Raw genomic sequence first — 27,369 nt, 5'->3', positions numbered from 1 at the left:
GGTTAGAAACATAAGCCCCACACATCCTGCTAGAAACAATAAAATTTGGAGTTTTAATGAATCAGAGCAGGGGGCACAATATCACTCTCCCCCACCCAATTCTGTAGGTTATGGTAAGATATACAATGGCCTGTACCTCTCATTGCAATGTCATTTAGGACAATTCAGGACTTGGGAATTGCTCAACTATATATTGATTATTCAATAAGGAAGAAGCAATTTTTATTCCAAGTCACTTTTAAGGAATGATTATAAAAATATTCTAAATGTAAATACCTCAGAATATGAGGATCTCTTTTCATAAAGTTTTCTCCATTTTACAGGTATTCACTATACTGACTGGAAATGGAGACCCCTAGCATATGTATACACAAGGTACAAGTAAAACTTTGATTTATTAATCAAAATAGCCATACCCATGCTTAGGTGGCCTTCTGTATTGTATCCTTTATAAGAAAGAAGAGTATTTTAATGCATTAATAGCGGATTGGAACAGATGATATTCTTTGACCAATATAATTTTTCTAAACTAATGAGTATGAGTGTAAGAACCAACATATGAAACTTTCTTTATAACATCTTTTTTACACATTTTTATTAAAGTTAATAGATAGCAAAGAAAGTTCCATTAAAAAACATAAAAAACAAAAAACATAAGAAGTTCCCATATACCCCACTTCCCACCCCCCCACCCTATCATTTTTGTAAATTGTATTTTTGAAGGTATATACATCACACAAAAAAGTTATGCTAAAAATATGAGGTCCCATATACCTCCCACCCCTTAACCCCATTCCTCCCACACCAGCAACCTCCTCCATCATTATGGCACACTCATCACACTCGATGAACACATTTTGGAGCACTGCTCCACCACATAGATAATAGTTACCCTGTAGTTCATACTCTCTCCCAGTACATTCAGTGAGTTATTCCAGGATATATAAAGCCCAGCATCTGAGCCTGCAATATCATTTAGGACAACCAAAGTCCCAAAAATGCCCCCACATCACATCTCTCCTTTCTTCTTCCTGCCCTCATCAACTACTGTGGCCACTTTCTCCATCTCAATGCTAAAATTTCTTGTATTACTAGTCACAAGAGTTTTACAGTAGAATATCAGTAAGTCAGTCCACTCTAATCCATATTTTGCTCCTCCATTCTGTGGACCCTGGAATGGTGATGTCCAATACATCTAGTTCAAGAGGCATCTTAGATTCCATATGGATGATTGATGCAATTCCTTTGCTTGCAGTTGTTGGCTCTCTTGATTCCCTAGTGCGGTGGTTGACCATCTTCACCTCCCTGTTAGCTGACCTGGATAAGTCCAATCAACCAGAGATTAGGCGTCACAACTCTGTTGAGGCTCAGGGCCCAGCTGGTACATGGGCAGTTCAGAGATTCACGTCCCCTGAGTATGCACCATCCCTAGAGCCAACCACAGATTCAGTAAAAGTGACAGAAAAGGCATGTGTAGGAAGGTCACATCTGAGTCCAGTTCCATCAAACTCAGGAGCACAAATTCCAAAGTGGGCCCTCTGACATGGCACAGAACTCCAAATCCATCTGCCATGATATATACCCTGTGGATCTCCACAGGCTTCAGGAGAACCAGCACCTAGGGTTGTATCTTATTCTTCCACAAAAGCCAGTAACATCCCATATGCGGTCTGCTCCAGTAGCCTTGTCACAGAATGTAGATCATATGTGGACACAGAATGTGCCATAGCATGTAGATAAAAGGCAAACCAAAACTTAGTATGTGGAAGTGGGAAATGTTTCTTACTCTTAGCACTAACAAGTTTTTTTTTTTTGTTACTGCAAACTAGTCTAAGCTTGCTAATAAAACATTGAATTGTTTTTCCAAAGCATCTGAGCCAAATATGCACAAAAACAAGTAGAATTCCCACAAATCTTTACCAACAATTATAGAATATGAATTTATATTCTCCAGCCCACTGAATATGTATCAGCACTAAGGGATTCACTTTCTGATATCCTTCAAAATTGTTGGTGCAGTATAAACTGTCAGGGGTAAAATAAATTATTTGTACATCTTCTGCAAGATTTCCTTTCTAAGCCCTAAAAGATTTACTTATTTTTAAGTGGCAAATGATGTTGAATTATTTGCCTTGTGTTGACTATAGGAAATAAATTGTTCATTTAATGCAATCAAATTCACAAATATGTTTCCATGTGTATATCTTCTATCTTTTCCTCTTCCTTCTGCTCTCATTATCCCTCCTGCTCCTCCTTGTAAAATATTCCTTCATGGTTTTGAAGATATCTTCAAGATTATTGTAAATCCCATTTCCTAAATTTATTATTTAATCCAGTTGAATTGGTTTTGTGTGGGTTGGAAGATAAAAATGTAATTCCCACTGCACTTCCTTGTTTCATCTGTCATTTGTTTAGTGTTCATATATGTACCATCTATTCTATTGAATGTTTACTTGTTGTTTTTTGCCTTTATGCCACAATATTTACATAATAAATATTTCTGAAAAGTCTGCAAAATTTTTTATTCAAGTATATTTAATAAATGAATATATATTGACATCTTTATAATACTGAGTTTTTTCAATCTTGAGTATGGCCTGTCTTTCCCTTAATTTAGCTATTTCATAACTGTCAGTTGAAATTTGGATTTTTTCCACAAGTTATAGCAAATTACTGCTGCATATATATTTCACCCTATTTTGAATTTGTTTCTTTTAAAATTTGATTTTCTATATTTTATTATTATTTTTAAGTGTTTCATATTTCTCTGTTGATAGTGATATGAAATTGACCCATTCCATACAACAACCCCGATTTGGGTAACCAATGTTCTAGATTCTGAATCTTTAAGAATTACTTCATGTCAGCAAGATCATTGCCTTTTTGTGTCTGGCTTATTTCACTTAAAAATTATATTGTTAATGTTAATTCATGTTGTCTCAGTTATCAGAATATAATTCTTTTTTTAAAATTTTTTTGTTTTTTTGAAGATACATAGATCACAAAAAAATATTACATTAAAAAATATAAGAGGTCCCCATATACCCCACCCCCCACTCCCCACCCCATCCACTCCTCCCACATCACCAATTTCTTTAATTATTTTAAAGACTACATAGTATTCCATTGTATGCACATACCACTTTGTATTTACTTCTCAGCTGAGGGATAGTTGAGTTGCTCCCAACCTTTGGCAATTGTGATTAATTTCACTATGGACTCATCAGTATGTAAAAATCTGCTCAATACTATATTTTCATAGCTTTTGGCTATATTCTTTGAAGTAGGTTGTCAGGTCATATGGGAATCCTATACTTAACTTTATGCTGAACCACCATATTTCCTTCTGCAGTGGCTGTACCTTTTTACATTCCCACCAGCAAGGAAAGGGTGTGCCTATTTCAGCACATTCTCTTCAACACTTGTAATTGTTCATTTGTTTTATAAGTAGCAATTCTAGTGGTTGCAAAATGGTATCTCATTTTGGTTTTGATTTGAATTACCTTACAGCTAATAATGTTGAATAGCTTTTCCTGTGTTTTTTTGTTTTGTTTTGTTTTGTTTTTTGTTTTTTTGCCGTTTGCTAATATCTGGAGAAATTTGCATTGAAGTCTTTGCCATTTAAAAAATCAGTTGTTTTTCTTTTTATTAATTAGGATTACTTTTATCTTATGGATATTATACCTTTATCAGAGATGTGCTTTCCAAATATTTGGGATGGAATCTCCTTTAAGCAACTCTTCCATTGCTCAGTGACAAAGACCTCCTCAAGATTAGAAATGAACTCCAGGTTCTTCTTTGTCTTAATGCTAAAGTTAAAGCTATGCCCATTGGATCATCTAAATCTTTTTGAAATAAAAATTTTACCTTTTAATTGTTTGGCCATGGGCATCTGCTTTGGGTATACCAGCTCTGGACAAAGTAAGCCTTCTTTTATGTTTTCTTAAAGTCAATAGTGGAGGGGCTTGTAGTATTTAGTGAAAGTAGCCTATTGTCTCTCTGTTTTGTTTTGTTTTTCCATCGATGGATAAAAGTCCTTAGTGATGTGGAGTCCATGGCAATATCTGTCTGTTGTCCCATTTCCTGGGCAACTGTTCTTAATTCAGACCCCTTGTTGAACACACATAGCAAGTGATCAGTTGCTGATTCTCCCTTCTGCCAAATAATGACCTTAAGAATAATTTAATTTTTACACTGGTAAAATTTCTGATTTGAATTACCATATCCTTTCCATCCAAGGATTGTTTGACATTGTATGTCTTGCTGGAAAAAATATGTTGGTGAGGGGAATCCCTCTGACTTGCCTCATGTTCTGCTACCTCTCTCCAGGGTGTCCCAATTGATCTCAGAGTGGTTATGTACTCAGCCAAGGATGGGACCCTCTATAACCCATGGTGCCAGGAGACAAAAAAAAAATGACAGCAGAAAGGGAGCAGCAACATAAGGGTTATGAACCCCTGCATACATTTGGGCAGTGGGTTTCCATGTTATCCCAATCATTTGTATACCACCTCCCTATATGTGGGAGGAAGGGCGCCCGGCTTGCCACAGTAGCAAACGGTGCGGCAAGAAGTGATACCGCCTCTGCCCACTGGGCCTAGATAAGGTGACCACGCCTGACTAGGCCTTTGCTGCTAGCGGCTGGCCGGCACTGCCCTCCCCCTTTCTATCTCCCGCCTAGCCCAACATCCGGCCAGCTCTCACTCCCCCTTTCCCCTCCCCTATTCCAAACCTCTCAGCTAGCCCTCCCTATATCTTACTCCTCCCTCTACCCAACCCTATATAACCAAGTGTACTTCCGTAATAAAGCAGACCTGTTCTTGCGCTCAAGCGGTCTCCGTGGTTTTTCCCCAACCGTGCGTCCCCCACGCCTGGAGAACCGGTGCTCCCTCTTGGGGCACCCCCCGCCGGTGGTTTGGCAGGAGCAAGCCCCCCCCGACTCTTGGGCCCGAGCGAGGATGAGACCCTCATGCTCAGCCACACCTATATATCTGGCAGGGGAAATATTCCCTAAATTAAAGATGGTATAATACATTTGGACAGCTCAGACAGGATTTAGCAGTGGAGGATGTCATTTCAATACAATGCTGTCCTTGGAATTTTGGGTGACTTGTCAGACAGACCATGGTAGAGAACAGAACTGGGAACATACTTTCTCAAATTTTAAGTAGGCTTCAATATTTTTATATAATAATGGAAAAAATTTTACATCAAATTTACAATGGTTTCAGCCAGTCCCATACCCCTTTTCAGGAGAGTGATAGAGACCAATCTCCATTCCCTTTTGCCCTAAGGCAAGTAGCTCAATAAAGTGACCTCCAGTGAGCAGGCCTATGCTTCTCTGTATATCCAGAGACCTTTAATTAATCCACTACTTGGTGTGAAATCCTAGGCAACACCTTGCATCACAAAGAGTAAAGCAAAGTGGTGCTCAAAACACCAGCAAGCAGTGGAGGCTTCCCAAATGGTGCCAGCCACCTGTGAGAGCATGTTGAAAAGCCTAGAACACCCTAAAGTCCCTCCTCCTCTCTGCCAACAATCAATGTCAAATCACCATTTTTGCTTTGCCAATTGCTTTGGATGTTATATGGAAGCTCCTAGGTTGATGAGGTGCAAACTCAGAACACCAGCAGGCAGAGAACACATGAAAATATTTTTTTCTTTAAGATCAAAGACCCCAGAAACAAAAAGTGGGAATAAGGGAGCACAGTAGAGAAGCACGGGTCTTTAACCTATTCTCCCAAGAGGTTCCATGGAACAGGGGACTGTATACATGGATCTGAGCTCTTGACTTTATTGTGGCACAGAAGAGAGGGCCAAGACTTTCCCACAGAATTTGAAGTTTGTCAGGTTCAAACTATATGGCAATATGAAAAGCAAAAATGGAAGTGTCAGTTTGGGAAGCTGAGGGCAGCTTTTATCATTAAAGCCATATGGACATATATCCCTTGCTTGTAAATTGCAGTAAATTATAGAAAATTATTTTAAGTTATAATTCAGAACTGCCAAGTGCACTTTCATAGAAGAACCTCCAAGGGCATTTTGGAGAGGAAGTAGCAAGGATAGTTTGGAGAAAGAACTGTAAAGGATGTTTGGAGAAATTCAGTGCAGCTTATCACCTAAATCTTGTAGATGTAAAGGCCTTGCTATTTGCAGTGAGGCCCAGGGCAAGACTAACTAGTGTGGTCATGTGAAAAACAGACATATGATGATGTCAGCAGGAGGATGAGGTATCAAATATAATTTCTTTCCTGTCATTACAAGGATGAATGTTTCTTAAATAAAGAAAAAAATAGGGAGCGGCGGACTTGGCCCAGTGGTTAGGGCGTCAGTCTACCACATGGGAGGTCTGCGGTTCAAACCCTGGGCCTCCTTGACCCACGTTGGAGCTGGCCCATGCGCAGTGCTGATGTGCACAAGGAGTGCCCTGCCACGCAGCGGTGTCCCCGCATAAGGGAACCCCACGTGCAAGGGGTGTGCCCTGTAAGGAGTCGCCCAGCTTGAAAGAAAGTGCAGCCTGCCCAGGAATGGTGCCGCACACACAGAAAAATGACACAAGATGACGCAGCAAAAAAAACACAGATTCCCGTGCCACTGACAAAAATAGAAGAGGACAAAGATGACACAGCAAATAGACACAGAGAACAGACAACCAGGGTGGAGGGGGGGGGAGGGAGAGAAATAAATAAATAAATCTTTAAAAAAAAAAAGAAAAAATAATTCACAAATCAAGGCCAAACATAAATCAAGTTTTTCATAGTAGCATTAAGGGAATAAATAATATTAATGGATATGTGGTGGCTTTGTTGAACAAAGTTAATATTATAAATTCAGTCTATATTCACATGGGTAGAGTTGCTTTATACTATTATTTGGGAAGGAAAAATATATTCCAAAACACATTTAGGTGTAAATCCATAATTATAATAACACTCTTAAAGGAAATGATCCAAAATCCTAGAGGTTTACCATGTTTCCCAATTTTCCCATAGCATTTTCTTCCAACTTGCAGAAGGGTCTGACAGGCGGGACAAGTTTTTTATTTTCTTCTGGAAGTTCTGCTATCAGATAAAGTCCATGTGTACAGGCCCACATCAGGATCTTGACTGAATCCCACTGACCATTCTCTTGTGGATAAAGGAGGTAATAGGTCATATATTCTCTTGCTCTGGGGAGGATAATGCAGACTATACATTTACCTAAGAAGCACTGTCTGTTTACAAAATATGTTCCACTTGTCCTTTCTTTCAAACATCTACATGGGTAACAAAAAACTATTAAAGAGAAGATGGCCAAGCTGAAGTCACTGCCCATGAATCTGTGAAAATATATCTGTGTATGTTCACATTCTTTCTTTCACCCACAAATATGACCCCACTGACAGCAATTCCCATTAGGGTTTTTTTGCAACATCTATAAGGATGCACATAGACAGCCCTCCAATATCAATTATACAGTTATTAGCTTTGATGAGTGTCTCAGTGGTGGTGACCTCTGACCCCAAATCTCAGAGTATCATTTGTCCTCCCACTATCATATTGTCAGTGGTGGTAGAGATCACTATCAATTGTGAATGGTATCTAAAACTTTTAATATGTCAAAGGTTTTTTTATAAACCTAAGAATAATCCCTAATCTCCACTTTCCAACTGAACTCTCAATTTAGCATAATGTTTTCATTTCCCTGCACACAATAGGACCTTCGACCTTATTGGACAAATGTAGTTAAAAATCTTTGGAGGTTCTCTAATCCATGCTGAGGCACATAGAGAATGACAAAGGGAAAAAAACCAGTGTCAGGGGGGTAAACTGGGACTTGAGGACCTGGAAATATCATTTTTTTTCTGGCTGTAATTCTCTGAAAGTCACAAGGCATGATATCCTTGTTTGGCCAGAGTTTAGGCTTTCCTGGTATGGAAAGGCAGTACACAAAAAACTTTTAACCATGAAGATCAGACTCTTCTGTGCTAGGAAACAGCTTGATGATGGGGACTCAGTTGTCATCTTAGGTCTCTCTCAATCCCTGTGCACTTTAATCATGGATACGGGTATGTACTGGCAGCCCTGGGCACACATAGTCAAAAAGAGGTTACATGTTGGGGGGGGGGAGAGGGGGGGTGTGGGGGTGGGGTTGAATGGGACCTCACATATATATTTTTAATGTAATATTATTACAAAGTCAATAAAAAATAAAAAAATTAATAAAAAAAAAATAAAGTTAGAAGGACAGAGAAAAAAAAAAGAGGTTACATTGCTTTGCCATTGAATCCATTGCTGTAAGTGTGGACTATTTGACAATCCAAACATCTGCCTTTGTAGCTGCAGCCAAGTCTGCTGTGGCCACTGCTCATATTACTGCAGGATGATCCCTGCCTCTGCAGGGCAACTTTGGGGAGGACTATCCCAGAACATCTACAGTGTCTGCAGTTTTGTCCTGGCAGTAGCTGTGGTCAAGGAACTCTGAAGGTGTAAGATAATAGAACTTTTCACTCAGGGCAGAACTCTCCCTTACTAACATTAAGTAGATTACCTCTGTTTTGAACAGGTGAACTCAGTTCATTATTATCATCTAGAGTCATGACCAAGGTGATCCTGAAGGGCTCTAAATGCTGTTTTCCTTAAGATTCAACAACATCTTGGAGCATGTTTTCAACATCCAGGGTTTTACTTAGGGCTGTTCAGCTTATGGGCATAAACTGACCTTCACAGGTTCCAAAATTGGAGGACTTTGGACAATAACTGAGGATCTGGTCTAATAGCCATTCTCAAAACCTTCTTTTAGATCACCAATCTGACCCGGTGAACAAGCTCTACTGGGCAGTCTGGAGCTAAAAAGAATCAATTTCCTCTGAACTACAAAGTTTACATACAAAATCCACTAGAATTCTCCAAGAATCTCTTTAGACATCTGCTAGCTTTTCCCCAGAACCATTGGTATGGCTGCAGATATGTCCCAACAGAATCTCCCTAACACCCCTCAACAGTGTCCATTGGATTCCAGGAGTACCCCAGTGGTGAAGTACCACAGGGACCCTCAAACCCTTGCTAAGTATCCACTAACATCCCTCCAGACTGCCGCGTTTCCTCAACTAGACCTCCTGTAGATGCCTCACAGGATTATTAGGTGTTCTACTTTTCTAGATTAGAATTATGCTTAAATGTCTATCCTGATTCCACCCAAAAATCACCCTACACCCCCATTTTATCCCTTCCTTGTACAAATAGTCACCTCCAGCTCATCATAGATTTCACCCATGTAGGTGTCATCTTTTTTTTTTTCCATTTCCCTTTTCTTTTTTCTTTTTTTTCTTTTTTTATTTTATTTTTTTCCTTTTTTAATATTGATTTTGTAAAAATATTACATTAAAAAAACAATATGAGGTCCCATTCAACCCCACCACCCCCACCCCACCACTCCCCCCCCCCAGCAACACTCACTCCCATCGTCATGATACATCCATTGCATTTGGTAAGTAAATCTCTGGGCATCTCTGCACCTCATGGTCAATGGTCCACATCATGGCCCATACTCCCCCACATTCCATCCAGTGGGCCCTGTGAGGATTTACAATGTGCGGTGATTGCCCCTGAAGCCCATCCAGGGCAACTCTAAGTCCCAAAGGCGCCTCCACATCTCATCTCTTCCTGCCATTCCCCATACCCATATCAGCCACCATGTCCACTTTTCCCACTCCACTCCAATGCCACCTTTTCTCTGTGGACCTTGGATTGGTTATGTCCGTGGCATCTCTATGTCAAGAGGAGGCTCAGATTCCACATGGATACTGGATGCAATCCTGCTGCTTTCAGTTGTAGGCATTCTAGGCTCCATGGTGTGGTGGTTGTCCTTCTTCAACTCCATCTTAGCTGAGTGAGGTGAGTCCAATAAATCAGATTGTAGGAGCTGAAGTCTTGTTGAGGCTCAGGGCCTGGCTATCATATTGTCAGTCCAGAGATGCAAATCCCCTAAATATATCTTAAACCCCAACACCAACTACAATTCCAGTAAAGTAGCATGAAAGTCTAATGAAAAGAGATTCCATCTGAACCCAGTTTCATCATGCAGAAACACTAGCTCCAAAGAAGGGCCATCTGACATGGCAGTGAACCCCATCTGCCATGACCATATAGCCCGTGGGTCTCTTTAGCCCTCAAAGGAACCAATACCTGGAGTTGTATCTACTTCATCTGTCTCTTAGATTCTGCTCAGTTGTGCATCTTTCCTCTACCCCCAATTTTCCTTTAAGCCTATCATCCTGTCTCTAGCTCTCTGAGGCAGCTTGGTTTACTTATTTCATATCATTGAGGTCATGTAGTATTTGTCCTTCAATGCCTGGGTTGCTTCACTCAACATAAGGTTCTCAAGATTCATCCATGTTATCACGTGTGTTTGTAGTGTATTCATTCTTAAAGCTGAGTAGTATTCCATTGTATGTGTATACCACATTTTATTTATCCATTCATCTGTTGATGGCATTTGGGTTGATTCCAACTTTTGGCAATAATGAACAATGCTGCTATGAACATTGGTGTGCATATATTGGTTTGTGTCCTTGTTTTCAGTTCTATTAGGCACATATACAGCAGTGGAATTGCTGGGTCATATGGCAAATATATGGCAAGTTTTTTGAGAAACGTCAAATTGTCCTCCAGAATGGCTGGAACCTTCTGCATTCCCACCAGCAGTGGATGAGTGTTCCCATTCCTCCACATCCTCTCCAGCATTTGTGGTCTTCTGTTTTTTTCATAGCTGCCAATCTTATGGGAATAAGATGGTATCTCATTGTAGTTTTGACTTGCATTTCCCTGATAGCTAGAGATTTGGAGCATTTTTTCATGTGCTTTTTAGTCATTTGTATTTCTTCTTTGGAGAAATGTCTGTTTAAATCATTTTCCCATTTTTTAAATGGGTTGTTTGTCTTTTTATTATCAGGATAGAGGAGTTCTTTATATAGGCAGGTTATAAGTCTCTTCTAAGATATATGGTTACCAAATATTTTCTCCCATTGTTTAGGCTCTCTTTTCACTTTCTTGACAAACTCCTTTGAGGTGCAGAAGGCTTTAATTTTGAGGAAGTCCCATTTATCTATTTGTTCTTTTGCTGTGTGTGCTTTTGGTGTGAAGCTCATGGAGCCATTTCCTATTACAAGGTCTTGTATATGCTTCCCTACACTGCTTTCCAAAGTCTTTATGGTCTTGACTCTTAGATTTAGGTCTTTGATACATTTTGAGTTGATTTTTGTATAAGATGTGCGATGATAATCTTCTGTCATTCTTTGCATATGGATATTGAGTTCTCCAGGCACCATTTTTTGCATAGGTCATTCTCTCCCAGTTGAAAGGGTTTGATGGCTTTATCAAATATTATATGACTATTTATATGAGGACCTATATCAGAACTCTCAATTCAGTTCAACTGGACTATGTGTCTGTCCTTGTGCCAATACAATGTGTTTTCACTACTGTAGCTTTGTAGTATGTTTTGAAGTCAGGTAGTGTGATTCCTCCAATTTCGTTTTTCTTTTTCAATATGTCTTTGGCTATTCGGGGCCTCTTTCCTTTCCAAATAAATTTCATAGTTTGTTTTTCTAGTTTCTTAAAGAATGCTGTGTTGATTTTTATTTGGTTTGCATTGAATGTGTAGATCAGTTTTGGTAGGATAAACATCTTATTAATACTTAGTTTTTCTATCCATGAACAGGGAATATTCTTCCATTTATTTAGGTCTTCTTTGATATCCTTGAACAGTGTTGTATAGTTTTCTGTGTATAAGTATTTTACATATTATATAAGTATAATATAAAAGAAGTATTTTACATATTTAGTTAAATTTAATACTAGGTATTTGATTTTTTAATTTACTATTATAAATGGTATTTGTTTCTTGATTTCCTCCTGAGCTGGCCCATTATTGGTGTACAGAAATGCTACTGATTTTTGCGCACTGATCTTTTAACCTGCGACTTTACTAAACTCTTTTATGAGTTCTAGAACCTTTGTTGTAGACCTCTCAGGGTTTTCCATGTATAGGATCATGTCATCTGCAAATAATGAAATTTTGACATTTTCCTTTCTAATTTGAATGCCTTTTATACCTGGTTCTTGCCTCAGTGCTCGAACAAATACTTCTAAGACAATGTTAAATAGAAGAGGTTATATTGGGTATCCTTGTCTTGTTCCTGATCTTAGAGGGAAGAATTTCAGTATTTCAACATTGTAAATGATGTTGGCTGTGGGTTTTTCATGTATACTCTTTATCATGTTCAGAAAATTTCCTTGTATTCCAATCTTTTACAGTGTTTTTATCAAGAAAGTGTGACGTATTTTGTCAAATACTTTTTCTGCATCTATAGATATAATCATGTGATTTTTTTCCCTTCAGTCTGTTTATATGGTGTATTACATTGATTGATTTTCTTATGTTGAACCATCCTTGCATACCTGGAATGAATCCCACTTGGTTATGGTGTATAATTCATTTAATGTGTTGTTGTATACGGTTAGCAAGTATTTCGTTGAGAATTTTTGTGTCTAGGTTCATTAGACAAATTGGTCCTTAATATTTCTTTCTTGAACTCTTTGTTTGGCTTTCGTACTAGGATAAGGTTGGCATCATAGAATGAGTTAGGTAATGTTCCTTCTGTTTCGATTTTTTGGGAGAGTTTCAGCAAGATTGGTGTTAGTTCTTTCCGGAATGTTTTGTAGAATTCACCTATGAAGGCATTTGGACCAGGGCTCTTCTTAGTTGGGAGGTTTTAATAACTGATTCTATCTCTTGTGATTGGTTTGTTGAGATCACCAATTTCTTCTTTCCTCAATATAGTCTGCTTATGTGTTTCTAGGAATTTGTACATTTCCTCTGAATTGTCATTTTTGTTGGAATATAGTTTTTCAAAGTATCCTCTTACGATAGTCTTTATTTCTGTGGGGTCAGTGGTGATATTTCCTTTCTCATTTCTTATTTTGTGTATTTGCATCTTCTCTCTTTTTTTCTTTGTTAGTCTAGCTAAGGGTTTGTCAATTTTATTGATCTTCTCAAAGAACCATCTCTTGGTTTTGTTTATCTTTTCAAGTGATTTCTTATTTTCTATTTCATTTAGTTCTGCTCTTATCTTTGTTATATCTTTCTGTCTTCTTCCTGTTGGGTTATTTTGTTGTTGTTTTTTACTAATTCCTCCAAATGTGCAGTTAGTTCTTCAATTTTTTCTCTTTCTTCCTTCTGATGAATTTATGGCTATAAATTTCCCTCTCACTGCTGCTTTTGCAGCAATCCATAAGTTTCGGTATGTTGTGTTATCATTTTCATTAGTTTCAAGGTCCTTATTACTTTCTTTTGAGATTTCCTCTTTGACCCACTATTTTTCTAAGAGTGTGCTGTTTAATTTCCATATCTTGGTGTGAAATCTGGCCCTCTGGCCCTTATAGAGTTCCAGTTTCACTCCATGTGGGAGCCTTTCTTTGTGGCCTAGCATATGGTCTATCTTGGAGAATGATCCATGTGCACTTGAGAAAAATGTATATCTTGCTGTATTTGGGTGTAATGATCTGTAATGTCTATTAGATCCAACTCCTCTATTATACTGTTCAAAGTTTTTGTGTTTTAATTGATTCTCTTTTGACATGTTCTGTCAAAAGTTGACAGTGGTGTATTAAACTCTCCCATTACAATTGTAGATGCATCTATTCTTTCACTTAGTTTTTCCAGCATTTGCCTCACATATTTGTAGGCGCCCTTGTTAGGAGCATATATATTTATGATTGTTCATTCTTCTTTTAAAGATTATCCCTTTCACTAATATGTAGTATCCTTCTTTGTTTCTCACAATAGTTTCGCATTTAAAGTCTATTTTGTCTGATATTAATATAGCTACTCCTGCCTTTTTTTGGTTATTGTTTGCTTGTAAGATTGTTTTCCAGCCATTCACTTCCAACCTCCATGAATCCCTGGGTCTATGATGTGTTTCTTGTAGACAGCATATAGATGGGTCATATTTCCTTATCCAATGTCCCATTCTGAATCTTTTAAAGGTGAGTTTAATCCATTGTCATTCAGTGTTATTACTGTCAAGGAATTATTGATGTTAGCCATATTTTGTTTGGACTTGTGTTTGTCATATTCTGTTTGTTTTTTCCTTTTCTTTTTGTCTTTTTAGTTGCTCTTACACTCTCCTCCAATTCTGCCTCTCCTGTTTTTTTTTTTCTTCCTGCAAAACTCCCTTTACTATATCCTGAAGGGCAGGGTTCTTGTTGGCATACTCTTTTAATTTCTGTTTATCTGTGAATATTTTGAAATTTCCATCATTTTTAAATGCTAACTTAGCTTGGTAGATTATTATTGGCTGGAAATTTTTTTCTTTTAGTACCTTGACTATATCATTCCACTGTCTTCTTGCCTCCATGGTTTCAGATGAGAAATCAGCACTTAATCTTATGGAGCTTCCCTTGTATGTGATGGTTTTCTTTTCTCTTGCTGTTTTAGAATTTTCTCTTTGTCTTGAGCATTGGATAATTTGACAAGTATATGTCTTAGGGTGGGCCTGTTGGGATTTATGATGTTTGGGGTGCAATGTGCTTCCTAGACATGTACATCCATCTCTCTCAGTAGATTTGGGAAGTTTTCAGCCATTATTTCCTCCAACACCCCTTCTGTCACCTTTCCCTTCTCTTCTCCTTGTGGGATGCCTTTAATAGTATGTTTGTGCATTTTGCATTGTCATTCAGGTCCCTAAGTCCTAGCTGGATTTTTTTCTATCTTTTTATCAATCAGTTATGCTAACTGATTTATTTCAGATGTACTGTCTTCCATATCACTAATTCTCTCCTCTGCCTCTTCTAATCTGCTGCTGTTTGCTGAGTGTATTTTTGATTTCTTGAACTGTGGTGTTCATCCCCATCATATATGTTATATTTCTGCATATGTCTGCAATTTCCTCTCCAAGTGTTTTCTTCATATTGTTAATCCCTTCCTTTACTTCATTAAGTTTGTCTATAATATATGTTTTGAGATCTTTAATTACTTTTCCAATGTTCTGCTCCCTTTAATGGTTTTTAGGTTGTTCATTGGATTCAGCCATGATTTCCTGATTATTGGTTTGGTTTGTAGTTTTTGTTGCTGTCTGGTCATCATTTTATCTTGATGGGTTTAATCAGTTCCTTAGTTTCTTTGTCTAGTCTTAGGGATTAATTAGTTATTGTTTGTGCATAAGCATTATGTCTTCTTTTTGTCACTTTGTTCTTCTTACTCTATTTTCTTGTTGCTGGCTAATTTCACTTTGAAAGAAAATATTAGGGCCAGGGAAACAAAATGAGTGAGAAAAGCAAATGTGTAAAGTAGTATTGGTAATATATGTTAACAGACCAACAATGTGACATCTGGGAGAATGGATATTAGACTCATGTAAGTTGTTTAGAGTTATAGCAGTAAGTAGAGTACTTATAACGAGACAGTCAACTGAATATAGGAAGGAATATATTATGGATTATAAAACCAGTGTTTTCATGAGAGAGGGAAAGAGAAAAGAAAGACAATGATATCAAGAGTGGATAAAAGAGAGAAAACAGAACAAAGGTATTAAAAATAAAAAGTCAGACAATTTGGGGGCCAAAGAAAGGGAGGTGGAATGTAAGAGAAACAGTAGATGATGGAGGATAGAAAGATGTGGGGGAAAGGGGATAGTCTAGGTGGCCAAAATCAATACACACATTAAAGTGGAAATGGAGGATGAGGAGCACAGCAAGTGTGAAGCTCTCCCTACATCACCTATTATATAAAGAAAATAAAATAAATAAGAAGAAAAAGAGAGAAAAGAAAAAAGAGAAGAGAAAAAGGGTGTGGGCAAAGAAAAGGGGGAGAAACAAGCAAGAAAAGAAAAAGAAAAAAAACTAAATAAATGAAAAAGGACCTTGGGGGAAAAAATGGGAGAAAAGACCAAGAGACAATGCAATATTAGCAACCAAGACAAAAAAATAAAAAATAAAGAACCAAAGTTTTAAGCTGGGAATCCTCTTTGCAGTTTAATAATACACTTAGGGATCTGACTTTCCCCCTTTCTCCTTTCCTCACTTCTCTCTCCCAAGGCAGCAGGAAAGCTGCCTGAGAGGTCCAGTAGGAGATTCAAGTAGGTCCTTGTTGAACCAACTCAACACAGAGGACTATGGCTCTTTATTTCCTGTGTGAGATCACCTACACCTCACCAGAAACCCCAAATATGCTACTGGAAGCTTGGATAGCACCTCCTACAGTCCCTCCCCCTTAGGTGTGCTAGGAGAGGTCTAATTGATTTTCTGACTCCACCTTCTCCCAGACCAAGTTTTCTATCCCAGGACTTTTAGGTAAATTGGGCTTTCTCAGTAGATTCACTTCTCCTTTCTTCCTAGACTCTCCCCAAGACAGCTGGTTCACTCCTCCAAGTTCAAGGAGAGAGAGAAAGAAAAAAAAAAACAACAACAAACGCCGAGGCCTATGGTAACCAAGGACCTCAGATGGACCTCACGGCACAGTGGATTCAGGGATGGGAAGTCTGTGACATTGCAGACTCAAGGTGTGTGAGTCTCTGGGATGTGGTCCACCAGGGTTTAGGGGACACAGACCTGGGAACCATGCATCTGGTTAACAGGGGGCCTTGGAGCACCACAGCACAACACAGCCTTCAGGGATCCCTGCAGCTCCTCCATCACTGTCTCACCAAATCGACTTCCAGACACCTCCCACCCTGCCAGCCCCCAAAACAGCCCGCTAAGGGCTTGGGAACTCCCCAGCACAGCAAAGCCTTCAGGTATCCCTGCCACCAGGCCAACAGCTCCAGGGAGAAGGGTCCTGCCCACAACTCCAACCTCCATGAAAGAGACGCAAAATTCTACCTCTTGCAAGAATCTCCTCTGTCACCATCCCACTAAATCAATGTCCAGACACCTCCTGCCCTGCAAGCACCTGAAACAGCCCAGTCCAACAGGACTCCAAACCTACTCAGCTGCTTCTTTGCAGGAGAGGTTATGAGGTGCACTCACTCCAGAAGCCATCTTGCCCTGCCTCCCTCTCTGACTTTAAAATATATTTTAAAGTTATAGTGGCCAAAACAGAATGATAATGACATAAAGATCAGTAGTGTGTTGAGTCCCCACCCACCAGGGACTCACAGATAAAAGGCATGGCAAAGGCCAGAGTTGGAGGGTTTTTTAATGTTGGGGTTTTGATGTTGGGGTTTGATGTTGAAGTCTTATGACAGAGCCCCAGGAAGTAAGAACACAGAGGAAAGTGGTACAGCTCCTGGGGAGAAAGGAACCCTGTGCCCAGAGAGAAGCAAGATCCAGGAAAAGAGGAACCCAGAAAGACTGATCCTTTACAGACCTCAATGACCATCTTATTCCAACAAACCTTAATTATAATTTAATCATGCCTGGTAATAGACCAGATTAAAAACAATCCAATATATATTTTTGGAATTCATAGCTATATCAAACTGCTATACAACCTATACAAAAATTATCTCAAAATGTTTCAAGGACTTAAATATAATAGCCAGAAACATAAAACTCCTAGAAGAATGTCTGAAACCTCTTCAAGATCTTGTATTGAGAGATGTTTTCTAGAACTTTACACCCAAAGCAAGAGGAATGAAAGAAAAAAACATAGATAAATGAGACCTTCTCAAAATTAAATTATGTTATATTTCAAAGGACTTTGTCACAAAAGTAAAAAGTTAGTCTACTCAAAGGAAGAAAATATTTGGGAACTATATATCCAATAAGGATTTAATATACAGAATACATAAGGAAATCCTACAACTAAACAATAAATAGACAAACATCCATATTAAGAATGGGAAAAATATTTGAATACATTTTTCCAAAGAGGAAATACAAATAGCCAAAAAGCATGTGAAAAAGTGTTCAACATCCTTATTATTTGAAAAATACTTATCAAAACTGCAATGAGATTTCATTTCACATATATTAGAATGGCCACTATGAAAAATAAATGGAAAACTACCAGTTTTGGAGAAAATGTGAAGAAATTAGTATGCTTATTTGTTGTTGATGGGATAGTAGAATGGTGCAGCTGCTGTGGAAGACTGGCGATTCCTCAGGAAATTTAATATAGATATGCCATATGTACTGACATTCTGACTCTGAAGTAAATACTCAGAAATTCTAAAATTAGGATATGAAAAGATAATTGCACATCAATGTTCATAGCACCATTATTCACAATTTCCAAAATATAGAAATCAAATTTGTATCCATCAACAGATGAATGGCTACACAGTATGTGACATATATATGTGTGTACATATATATATATATATATGTATATTACTCAGCTGTGAAAAGAAATGAAGTCATGATACACAAGACAACTTGGATGATCTTTGATGATATTAGGTTCAGTCAAACAAGCCAGACACAGAAGGACAATTATTGCAACATCTCAATAATATTAACCAATATAATGAGCAATGTCCTAATGAGCATATATCATTTTCATTTGATATATGTTTTTTGTTTGTTTTTCTTTTTTCTTTTTAACAATACATAGATCACATAAATATTATATTTAAAAATATAACAGGTTCCTATATACCCCACTCCCAGCCCCCACTCCTCCCACATGAACAACCTCTTTTGTCACTGTGGCAAATTTATTGCATTTGGTGAATACATTTTACAGCAGTGCTGCACCGCACAGATTATAGCTTACATTGTAGTTTACATTCTCCCTCAGTCCATTCAGTAGGCTATGGCAGGATATATAATGTCCAACATATGTCCCTGCAATATCATTTAGGACCATTTGAAGTCCTGAAAATTCCCCCATGTCAAATTTCTTTTTCCCTCTCTCTGCCTTCAGCAACTACCATGGTCACTGTCTCCATATCAATGATACAGCTTCTTCCGTTGCTAGAGTCACAGTAGTTGTATTGTAGAATAACAGGAAGTCCACTCTAATCCATATTTTGTCCCTTCATCCTATGGACCCTGGGATGATGAGGTCCACTCCACCTCTAAATTGAGAGGAAGCTTAGATCCCACAAGGCTGATGGATGCGATTCTCCTGCTTGCAGTTGTAGGTAAACTCAGTTTACTGGTGTGGTGGTTGACCAACTTTGCCTCCCTGTTAGCTGACCTGGGTAAGTCCAATGAACTGGTAAGTAGGTGTTGCCACTCTACTAAGGCTCAGGGCCCAGTGGGCATATGGCCAGTCCAGAGATCCAAGTCTCCTGAGTATACACTAACCCCAGTGCCAACCACAGATTCAGCAAAAGAAAATGGCAGAGGAGATGTGTAGAAAGGTGTCTGTCTCTATAAAATATCCAGTATTATGTATATGTGTGTGTGTAATATATATATTACATAAAAGATAATATAGTATGCATTGCTGTGCCCTGGTTTGTCATAGTCAATATCATTTTTGTGTAATTGATAAAAAACTTTTACTTCACAAAAATGTTTTGGAATATGTTTGAGATAGTTTTAAACAAAATACTAAACTAAAATGTTAAAAAGAATGGTCTCTTATGGAGAAGGCCTTGCCTTATTAATCAAATATATCAACAGCTGCCTATGCACTTGAGAGAATTCTAGATTACTGGTTACTGCCATCATGGAAGTGTATATTTAGTGGTTTTGGTTACATAAATCTACTGTTCAAAATTACCTTTGCACTCACTGCTATACTAGTATCTGTAAAGTAATAGGTGCATTAGAAATGAGAGACAACAGGATAAATTAACAAAATAGCTTGAGACCACTGTTTAAGTTGACAATCTTGAAGATTTGATTCCCTCATTAAAAAGCTGATGTTTAAAAACTCTTGCTTTCAGCACAGAAAGTTGTTTGGAGACTTTTGGTCTCTCCTTGAGCTCTGGGTGAAAAGATGAATGATATTCTATATCTGAGCTTCCTATATGAGAAAAAGGAATCCAAAGATACAAAGTAGAGTGAGACGTAGCAATAAATGGTATCATTTCCAGATGGAAGGGTTTTACTTTTCTAATCCCCCATGCCTGAGCCAGCATTTTAATAGCTAAATAATATATTAAACTTTTATTTTTCAGAGGTAAATAACAAGAAGTCTGTGATTTCATTATAAATATCTATCAAGAGTGAAATCCAACATGGCAGAATAGTGACCATCATATTCCACTCATTCTACAGGAGCAGTGGGAAGACAGGTAGGTTTGCTACTTATGATGGAAGTGGCAGGGCTGTGGAGTGATCAAAGTAGGTGGTAGAGATGGAGAGCCAAGCCAGGCATTGGGTAGTGGCAGGGCTGCAAAGTGTTTGGTGTTGGCAGCCAGTGAGTGTCCAGCCAGGTAGAGGGGAAGCAGCAGGGCTTTGGGGAGATTGGTGCAAGCAATCAAATTAAGAGGGACCTAACTGAACACGGGTATGCATCAGGACTCTGGAGTGATTGGCTGGTGGGGGTGACAGGGGGCACACCTGGGAGTGTTGAGAGAGTGGGACAATTAGTATAGGTGGTTTGTGGAAGGGCAAGCTGGATACCAGTAGTCTGAGGGGAAGACCTTGTGTTTTATTTATTTTTTTACATTTTTTTTTAATTCTCCTCTCCTTGGTATCTGGGAGTAGTGCTGCCAATGGATGGTAGGCCAATAAAATGGAACTAAGTCAGAGTGGCCTGAATAAGAGGTCATGAATTTTGGCCTCAGTGGGAGGCTCATTTTTTTCTTTTTCTCTTCTCTACTTCCTATTTTTTCCTATTCTTTTTCCTATTTTTTACTTTTCCTCTATTTTTCTTTTCTTTTTTCATTTGTTTCATTCTTTTTCTGCTTTGTCTTTTTTCATTTTTGTTTTTTTTTAATTTAACATGGGCAATTCCACAAATATAGAAAATTTAAACATGTATCAAAGTAGACCCTAAACAAGAAGTCAAACAGTAATATAAGCCTAGATGAGAGAAAGAAATTGATCAATAGAGCAAACGCAATAAGATAAACAGAGTGCTAGATATCAGCAAAAAAATCACAAGCCATTCTAAGATAAAGAATGATATGGCACAGTCAAAGGATCAGAGTATAGACTAAAAAGAATGTGAAATTTGGAACAATTAATCCGTATGTCCACACAAATCTCCTAAATAACTCAAGGAGATGGAGGAAGAGATAAAGGATATTAAGAAGACACTGGGAACCAGCAAGATAGTAGTGGAGTAAGGAGCTGCTAGAGTCAGCTTCTGCTACAGAGCACGTAGCAAACACCCAGAACTCTCTGGAGCTAACCGAAGCACCTGTTTGGGGGTTCCAGGAGACCAGAACAGCATCTTGCAACAACCTTAAAGAAGTGGAAGGAGGAGACTGCCCATATGCAGAAAAGACTTGTAAGTAGAGCACTTGAGAGAATTCTAGATTACTGGTTACTGCCAGTGGGAGCTGCCTTGGGAGCTGTTCCATGATTGGAATTGAAAGCTCCACTTCCCCAAAACAGGGGAGGAAGAGATGGCTGGGTGCCAATTTCAGCTACTAATGAGTAAATCCAGCAGGCTACAGTATAATCCTGAGAACAGCTAAAGTTTGAACCTGTCCAATTCAGAAAGAGGTTGGGGAGCTGCCATCTTAACTATGCACCTGGCACGAGGGGAAGCTGGGTGGACTGAAAATCCCAGTGCTGGTGGGGACCGGCTTCTTTCCATCCAGATCATATTGCAGATATAGCCTAGGCCCCAGTGCCACCTCCAGCAGGGAGGAAGCTATGGGGACCTGTGCCAGCCTCTCTGGGAAATTAATGGCCAAGATGTGGAAGCTGGTGATTATCCTACTCTGTCTGCACAAGCTACCCCAGGAGCTGTTCTGTGGCTGGAACTGGAAGCTCCATTTCCCAGAAACAGGGCAGGAGGAGATGATTGGGTGCTGATTTTGGCTACTGAGTGGTAGACTTGGCATGCTAAGATATAACCCTGGGAACAGCTGGGGTGTGAACCAGCCCAAGTCAGAAAGAGGCCAGTAGCTGTCATTTTGACTCCACCCTCAGCCTGAGGGGAAGCCAATCTGACTGAAACTCTCAGTGTCAGCAGGAACCAGTTTCTTTCATGCAGATCACCCTGCAGTCCTAGCCAAGGGTTCAGCACCACCTCTGGCAGAGAGGGGGCTAAGGAGCCTTGCACTAGCCTGTACAGGTACCTGAAGATAATGTTGGCTGGCATAGACTTAAAATCTGAAGTCTACCAGAGAAACTGCAGTCATCTTAGACTGCTCTACATAGACTATTGCCCACACCTGCAGCTCCACCCCAGTCCCAGGCAGGATAGGAAGGGGAAGGAAGTTTCATCAGTCTCTCTTGGTAGCTAGAGTCTAGGCCTGCATTTGGATTGTTCCACACAGCTGTGACTCTGTCCCTGTCCCCATCAAAGGAGAAAGTAGGAAGAAGCTTCATTGGTCCCTGGCATAATGAGGGCAGCTGAAGCCTCCACAGCTTACAGCACCAACTACATGCTTGGCTCCTACTGAACAACCAGCAAGAGAGAAAGGATAGGAAGTCCTAAACGAAAGAGAAAAACTGCATCCAGAAAAAATACTCTAGTAAGTCAGATGCGAAGACACCAACAAAAAATTACAATCCACACAAAGAAACAGGAAGCTATGGCCCAGTTAAAGGAACAAGATAAGTCTCCAGATGACATAAAGGAGTTGAGACAACTAATCATAAATGTTCAAACAAATCTCCTTAATAAATTCAAGGAGATAGCTAAAGAGATTAAGGATACTAAAAAGACATTGGATGAGCACAAAGAAGAATTCAAAAGCATATATAGAAAAATAGCAGATCTTATGGAAATGAAAGATGCAATAAATGAAATTTTTTAAAAATATTAGAATCATGTAATAGGAGATTTGAGGAGGCAAAAGAAAGGATTGGTGAGCTTGAAGAAATGGCCTCTGAAAGTGAACATAAAAAGAACAGATGAAGAAAAGAATGGAAAAAATTGAACAAGGTCTCAGGGAACTAAATGACAGCAGAAAGCATGCAAACATATATATCATGGGTGTCCCAGAAGGAGAAGAAAAAAGGGGCTGAAGGAATATTTGAGGAACTAATGGTAGAAAATTTCCCAACTCTATTGAAGGATGTAGATATCCCTGTCCAAGAAGCACAAAGTACTCCCATTTGAAAAAATCCAAATAGACCAACTCCAAGACACATACTCATCAGAATGTCAAATGCCAAAGACAAAGAGAGAATTCTGAGAGCAGCAAGAGAAAAGCAATGCATAATATATAAGGGATATACAATGAGATTAAGTGCTGATTTCTCACCACAAACCATGGAGGCAAGAAGACAGTGGTCTGATATATTTAAGACAGTATAAGAGAAAAACTTCCAGCCAAGAATCGTATATTCAGCAAGATTGTCTTTCAAAAATAAGGGCAAGATTAGAATTTTCACAGATAAATAGAAACTGAGAGAATTTCTAAGCAAGAAACCAGATTTTCAGGAAATACTAAAGGGTGTGCTAGAGCCTGAAAAGAAAAGACAGGAGAGAGGGGCCTGGAAGATAGTCTAGAAATGAAGATTACATCAATAAAAGTAACTAAACATGTCTAAAGAGTGGTGAAAATAAAATATGACAGATAAAACTCAAATAGGAATAAACTTAACCAATGACGTAAAGCACTTGTATTCAGAAAACTGCAACTTAATGTTAAAACAAATAAAAAAGGCCTAAATAACTGAAAGAACATTCCATGGTCATGGATTGGAAGACTAAATATCATCAAGATGTCCATTCTACTCAAATTGATAAATAAATCTAATGCAATTCTGATAAAAATCCCACCACCATTAAAGAAAAAATTGAAAACATGATGATTAAATTTATTTGGAAGCGTAAGGAGACCTGAATAGCCAGAAACATAATAAAAAGGAAAAGTGAATCCTCATCTCCAAACTTTATTTCATAAAACCTACCTATAGGGATATAAACATCATGGTAATGGCCTAAAGACAGACACAATAGATCAATGGATCCAAATTTATAGTTCAGAAACAGACACTCATAGGTATGATCAAAATATTTTTGACTAGCCTGTCAAACTCACACAGCTTGGGCAGAAAAATCTGTTCAACAAATGGTGCTGAAATGATTGGATAGTCATAGCTGAAAGAAGGAAAGTGGACCCTTATATCTTATGTAAAAATTAAATAAAAATAGATAAAAAATTAAAAATAAAAGCAAGAACCATAAAGCTTCTAGAAGAAATTGTAGGAAAATATCTTCAAGACCTGGTGGTAAGTGATGGATTCTTAAAGGAGAAAAGAGGATGACTGAGTGGACTACTAATGTTTAATGTATGTAGAAGTTTTAATTAGCTTTATTGTAAAAGTGTGTAAATGTATAGAGTGGATGGTAAAATACAGTGGGTAACAGCTAGTTTATAAATGGGGATGTGACTGAAACTAGTAGTCTAGGTATGTAAATGCCAATTGACAGAATGCTAGAGAATAATCTACGAACTGGGTAGCACAGTAAACCAAAGGTGGATGAGAATTGCAGTTGATGGTACAGATGTAAGAGTGTCCTTTGTTAGCTAGAACAAATGTATATCACTACTGCAGAGTGTTGGGAATGTGGAGAAACACAGGAAAAATACAGCTGGAGTGACCTATGGCCTGTAATTCATAGTAATAATATAATATTCCTGCAAATATGCAAAAGATGTACTGTGTTGGTACTGAGGCAGTATGTAAAATGAGTCAAATGTACACTTTGGACATGGTAACAGTCAGATGATATTATTTTATCGGTAGCAAATGATACACCACATTGTGGTGTGCTGATGGAGGGGTGTTGTTTGGAAATTCTGCACATGTGCATGATTGTTCTATAAGTTTACAACTTCTGTCATAAAAAATATATTTAGAAAATAATAATAGGGTGGGTTGGGGGAAAGACACTCCAAATGTAAGATAAGGACTATGATTACTAATAAGATTTTGACAATATTCTTTCTTAATTTGTAATAAATGTCTCATGACAAAGCAAGGTGTTGGTGGAGGGTTGATGTATTGAACCCCTGTATGATGTATAGTTCGCCACATTTACTATACACTTAATTGCTTATGTATGTTCATATAAAATGATATAAAGATAATAATAATAGGATCGGTAGGGAAAAATACTTTGTTTACTAGTAATATTTTGACAATGCTCTTTAATCATTAGTTAAAAAGGTTTAACAACAATGCAAGTTATTAGTGGTTGGATGAGTTATAAGAGTCTTGTATGATGTTATATGCTTGTTTTGTAAGTTCACAACTATTATTATACACTTATTGTTTATGTATGCTTATGCAAGAGTGATAAAGTTCAATGAATTAAAAATGGATACTATTTACCACTAAAATAAAAAAGAAGACACTGTGACATGCAAAGTTTAAATTATAATGGAAACTATTGACTATGGTTAGTAGCAATGCTTTAATGCATTCATCAATTGTTCTAAATGTACCACACTATGGAAGAAGTTGATGGGGAAAAGTGTGAGAGGAGGAGGGGTTGGGGTATAAGGGACTCCTCCCATATTTTGATATAACATTTATGAAATCTAAAGCTACTTTAAAAATGAAGTATAAAGAATAAAACTTTTTAAAAAAGAAGACACTGGATGAGCATTCAGAATAAATTATAAATATACATAAAAATGAAAGCTTTTATTGTAATTTAAGACAGAATAGAAGAATTAAAAATACACTAGAATCCCAGTACAGCAAATTTGAACAGAGGGAGGAAAGAATTATCAAATTAGAAAATAAGACCTCTGAAATATCACAGGTAGAAAAATGGAGAAGAAAATGGGAAAAAAATGAGCAGGATCTTAGGGAATTGATTCATAGTACAAAACATGCAAAGAAATGCATTATTGGTGTCTTAGAAGAAGGAAAGGGAAAGGAGCATAAAGAGCGATTGAGGAATTAATGGTCCCAAATTTTCCACTTGTTATGAGGAACATTGATGTACATATCCAGAAAGTGCAGTATATTCCAAATAGAATATATCCTAACAAATCTACTTTGATACATATACTAATCATATTTTCAAATGTCAAAGGAAAAGAGAGCATCCTGAAAGAAGCAAGAGAAAAGAGATCCATTATGTCTAAGTGTTGCTAAAAAAGATGAGGTGTCGATTTTTCATCTCAAGCCATGGAAACAAGAAGGTGGTTGTATGGCACAGTTAAGGTGCTGATAGAGTAAAGACGTCAGCTAAGAATTTTGTATTTAAAAAAAAATGTGTCCTTCAAAAATACACCAAATATAAAATATGGACTATATTTATTAGTAAATTTTTGATGATTTTCGTGTGTAGTTTGTAGTAAATGTTTCAAAACAATGCAATTGTAATAAATGGTAGAGGGGCGATGTATGGGACCACTATGTCATGTCATGCATGTTTATTTTGTAAGTCCACAACTTTTGCTATTCACTTATTTTTTATGTATGCTCATATATGAATGATATACTTCAATAAAAATATACTAAAATTTAAAAAATGGAGAGGGACAGTAGATGTAGCTCAAGTGTTTGAGTGCCTGCTTACCATGCACAAGGTTTTGAGTTCAATCTCTGGTGCCTTCTAAAAATTAAAAAGAAGAAGAAAAAAAATTTAAAATTTTCACAGATAAAGAGAAATCAAGAGAATTTGTCAACAAGATTCTTCTCCTTCAAGGAACACTAAAGGAAATTTTTCCAGTTCAAAGAGAAAAGAGAGGTTTGGAGAAGAGTGTAGAAAGAAGGACTATTAGTAAGGGTGACTAAAAGGGTTTAAAAAATTCAAATATATAGCATTATATGTACAAGCCTAAAGATAAAATAGTTGAAGTAAGTATTCCCTTGTTATTATATAATTGAATGTCAAGGGATTAAATCCCCCATTTAAGAGACAAAACTTGGCAGAATGGAGGAAAAAATAGAATCTATTACTACTGCCTATAAGAGAATTACCTTAGACCCAAAGACACAACATGTTGCTACTGAAAGGTTGTAAAAAAATTTTCCATGCAATCAGTAACCAAAAGAGTTGGTGTAGAAATAACAATATCAGAAGAAATAAACTGTAAATGCAAAGAAGAAACAAAAGAAGGGCACCATATTTTATTTTTTTATATTTATTTTTAATTCATTTTTAAAAATATTACATTAAAAAAATATGAGGTCTCATTGTACCCCCACCCCCCTCACCCCACTACTCCCCCCACAGCAACATTCTCCCCCATAATCATGACACATTCATTGCATTTGGTGAATACATCTCTGAGCATCGCTGCACCTCATGGTTAATGGTCCACATCATAGCCCACACTCTCCCTCGTTCTATCAAGGGGGATAAGGGAGGATCTACAATGTCCAGTAATTGCCCCTG

Source organism: Dasypus novemcinctus, chromosome 28, assembly GCF_030445035.2.
Source record: "Dasypus novemcinctus isolate mDasNov1 chromosome 28, mDasNov1.1.hap2, whole genome shotgun sequence".
In the NCBI taxonomy this organism is placed as follows: Eukaryota; Metazoa; Chordata; class Mammalia; order Cingulata; family Dasypodidae; genus Dasypus; species Dasypus novemcinctus.
This window is presented reverse-complemented; position numbering follows the sequence as displayed.